The sequence below is a fragment of the Lineus longissimus genome, chromosome 6 (genome assembly GCF_910592395.1).
Source record: "Lineus longissimus chromosome 6, tnLinLong1.2, whole genome shotgun sequence".
Classification (NCBI taxonomy): Eukaryota; Metazoa; Nemertea; class Pilidiophora; order Heteronemertea; family Lineidae; genus Lineus; species Lineus longissimus.
Window position 1 is genome coordinate 3,009,668 of NC_088313.1, and position 4,000 is coordinate 3,013,667.

Genomic DNA, 4,000 nt, shown 5'->3' on the forward strand with positions numbered 1-4,000 from the left:
CAAACACCAAATATGTTAATGATAGTGCTCATGTCGAACAAACAGTACCGTTTGAGGAGTAAAACAAATCATTGGAGCATATTTCACGATTAATTCGCATAATTGGACACAATCGCCACAACTTGGATGCCTCTGTACAAACCCTTTCTGGAATCCATGCATGTAGGTGCTGACCCAAACAGGGGCTACCCTGGGGCCCTTTCGGTCGTATAACATTTGCGACAACATGGTACAATACGAAATCGACTCAAGATTTTGAGTGTAAACTTGATTTTAGTTTAGAGTATCGTAAAAATTAGATGTGGCTGTTCAGTTCGTAATGCCAAGTTGAGGGAGGAATCATGATAATTCAGTTTCGCGTTTCGCTTTCAGGTTTGGCTGCGATCTGGGAAAGTCACGATCCCTGGTGATGTCTACGCCTGGATTGCAGTATTTGTGCTTCCAATCAACAGCGCTATGAACCCAATTCTCTACACACTGTCGTCTCTCGATCTCATCAAGTAGGTGACTTGATATTTCCTTTGAATGACTCTTACCTTGAATTATGGGTGCTCTAGATGAGCTATGGAAGGATTTCATTATGATTCACAGAATAAATCAGGCATTTAAAACCGTGCTTATGATGTTTAAGGTTACTGTTTCCTGGCTATTCCTGTGGGTTGCTATAACCTCTGTTAGAGCCAAAAAAGCGACTATCAGTGCCATTGTGTAAGACGTTAAGGGCTTCCTCATCCACAGTAGACAACTACAATAAACATACTCGTCATTTCATATTTGCTCCTCAAAAGATTGAGACTCGTATATACGGCTCTTAATCTTCGACCAGCCCTACCAAGTATTTCCAATTGAAATGACCATTGGCTGATATAACGTTTTTCTTTTAGACTGATATGTGGAAAGAAAGAACCACAGTTGGATTACTCTGGAAGCACTAGGACGAATGTGTCTACCCGTAAGTAAAAAGGCTTTTAAAAATAAGTACTTATATCAGATATTGACTTGCGGCTGATCCTCCTCTTCGCTGTCCCCCAAATGATGCAGGGTAAGAGTGAATCTAGCCCAGCGATGCAGCTGATCTCACTCACTTCCTACGAGTTGATATTTCTATGTCAACTGTAGGATTACGATCCTGAGTCGTCTGTATTGCAGCACCACTCATGCACTCCAGCGCTCTTTGCATCGCGGGATACAATATCCGCGCAGCGCGTACGGCATCCCGCGTCCTCTCTGTCGTTTCCCTTCAACAACCTTAGGTTGTCATTCCATCAGCAACGTCCAATCGGCATTCCTATGTTCAGGTGTGAAACAAGCCCTGATTCCGCGAGATTTGAAAGATAATATCCAGGATTTCGGCAACCTATGCAAGCGACTCTTACGTCACCACATCATGAACAAAAATCAGCATTGACGGTGTTATATGGGATCAGTTTTTGTTCACTGTGATAGGATATACCAATTGACTGCGTCGTTTTAAAAGCTGTTTGAGACTTGCTTAGGACGAGTAATTTCATGTTAGGTTATCGACTTGACTCGATGTTGCACCACTAGATTCTATAGGCTTTCTTAATTGTATTGGCTCGACGCTAGGGCCCAACGCGCCGCGTAGCGGCAAAAAAGCGAAGCTGGCGAAACATTTATAACGGGTCACCGTCACTTATTATTGGACTTATAGCGCATTTACGGGGTTGCAACTATTTTGCTTTATAGTGTCACCAGGAAAGAAAAGCATGCGACCTAAGGCCGATCTATTTGTATAAAGTGATAATTGGAAGGTATATAGTAGGAAATATCAATAAAATAATCATTCCATGTCGTCTTTTGAGGGCATTTTTGATTGTAAAAAATATATGTGTACGTCATCGTAGTCTCTGCAATGATAATTTTATCAGAGCAGTCTCGTGCAAGTAGAAGTTCTTTACCTATTAGTTCTTCACTTATTAGTCTCAACGATTTCGTGTAGAAAGTGCACTGGCCAGTGCATACCCTATGGCTATGTGCTAGTAAACATGGTAAACATGAACAACGTCATTATTCATCGGCTGTTCATTTTACTCCGAGCTTTTTCTGAAACATATAGCCATGATGATTAGGCCTACCATGTACCATGACCAATAACAGCACTAGATCATGTAGATGTCAACAAGTTCACATGAACCGTTTAGCCCGCATGGCGCATGTGGCGCATGCGTCTAAACCAAAGCCCCAAAATCACTTGTTTTGGTCTATTTCACTTGTGTTTACAACTGTTCAATGGATTTATAGTTGAATGCGATCAAACTACGTCTTTTCAATCGTGGATTGTAAATTTAACCCCATGGGCCTAGGGAAGGCCCTATAACAATACTTTCGACACCGTGCTCACTGCTGATTCTAAAATGCACCACCTAGTCAAAACAGGACATATGTTCTTCTAGGAATAGATCTCTTTCCAATATTTCGTCATTCCACTATCGTCATCACCTCATGATACTTTCATTGACATTACAGGCACACATCCACATAGCACTCTTCAAATCATCTACACAGTGGTTATCCAACTAGGATTATAAAGGTAATTTCTTAGCCCCGCACAGTGGGTTTCACTCTTGATAAAGGGGCACTATTGCTAGCAGCTAGGTAGGCAGGATAAAGTTAGACGAAGTAGCCGATAGGGGTCTCTTACCCCTCAAAGTCCGTCACAACTATTCAAGCTTGTACAAGGAATACATGCAGCGCTGACTCTAACAAGACCCAATGGGAATGTCGCACAGTCATCTGTCAAAAACAAGACCTATGTTGTAGTATGATCTCTTGCCAATATTTAATAATTGCACTATCGTCATCACCTCATCATACTTCATTGACATTACAGGCACACATTGACATCGACCACTGTTGCAATCAACGACACAGTCGCTATCCAAGTAGCATTGTAGAGGTAATTATCATTTTCATACCTCATTAGCATGTGAACCAATCGCGTCGCGTCCTTTGCGATCACGGCAAAGCCTCATGGAATAATGTCTTTCACTGTTGAATAATTTTTCATATTCCATGCCAACAACTTCAATTTCTTCATATTCCATGGCTAGAAGTTCAATACTAATATAATATCCAAGATAAAGTTACAAGAAGTAGTCAATAGGGGTCTCTCACCTCTCACTGTATGTCCACACTATTCACGCTTGTACGAGGAATACATTCAATGCTGAATCTAACAACACCCAGTGCCCTTACTCTGTATATTAGTCACTGGAAGATGGCCCATTTCACTCCTTGCTTCTACTTCACCTATAGTCTCATTGCAAACGCCTCAGTTCTATGATATCACATTCACTTTCAGCTGTCATGCAACGCAACAACTGTGCTATCTGCCATCGCACATCAACGAAGAAGTGCAGCCGCCCACATTCCACCTCACGTCTGTCCGACCAGCTGCAATCCTCGAGGACGCCCCACTGTACCACGATTTCACTACGATGTTTCACAAGAAGGAGCAGTGCGCGAGATAGGCTAATGAGCAGACTTCCCTCGCTTGAGTTTCGGAAGAATGTTCCATATCGCGCTAAGCTGACCACTGCTGACCATGACAGGCGTGCATTGGACTGGTACAGGTTGGAACTGAACATTGAATATGCTGGTGGTGACGCTTTCTGATGAGAAGTTGGTCGTGACTGATGCAGTATCCTTGGACTTGTCAACAGCATCGTTCAATCATTGGTCTCTGAGCTGCCTTGATTCTGTACTTACCCAAATACTAAGACCAAATGCCTGTTGACTGTGCTTTAAGAGAGACTGGCGCCATGCCTAGAGATATGACTGACCCCTATTGGCAAATTTGTATGACTTTATCTTGCCTACCTAGCTGCTGCCTATAGTCTCCCTTTAACTGCAGAACACTTCAAAGTCGATAAAATGCCATGTTCCACCTTTTAATGTGTTCAGACCGCCATTTTCAAAATAATCAAATCAGGACACTGCCTTCTAGTCTCATAATAAATTTTGCTTTCCTCAATAATAA

The 4,000-nt window shown here is 42.2% G+C and overlaps 1 long non-coding RNA gene across 1 annotated transcript; it reads left to right on the forward strand.

Annotated features, from left to right (window-relative positions):
- Positions 1-1,969: 1,969 nt before the first annotated feature.
- Positions 1,970-4,000, forward strand: LOC135489756 (uncharacterized). The gene is made up of 3 exons (XR_010447215.1): positions 1,970-2,551; positions 2,852-2,917; positions 3,323-4,000. It is a non-coding gene; the product is annotated as an uncharacterized LOC135489756 (long non-coding RNA).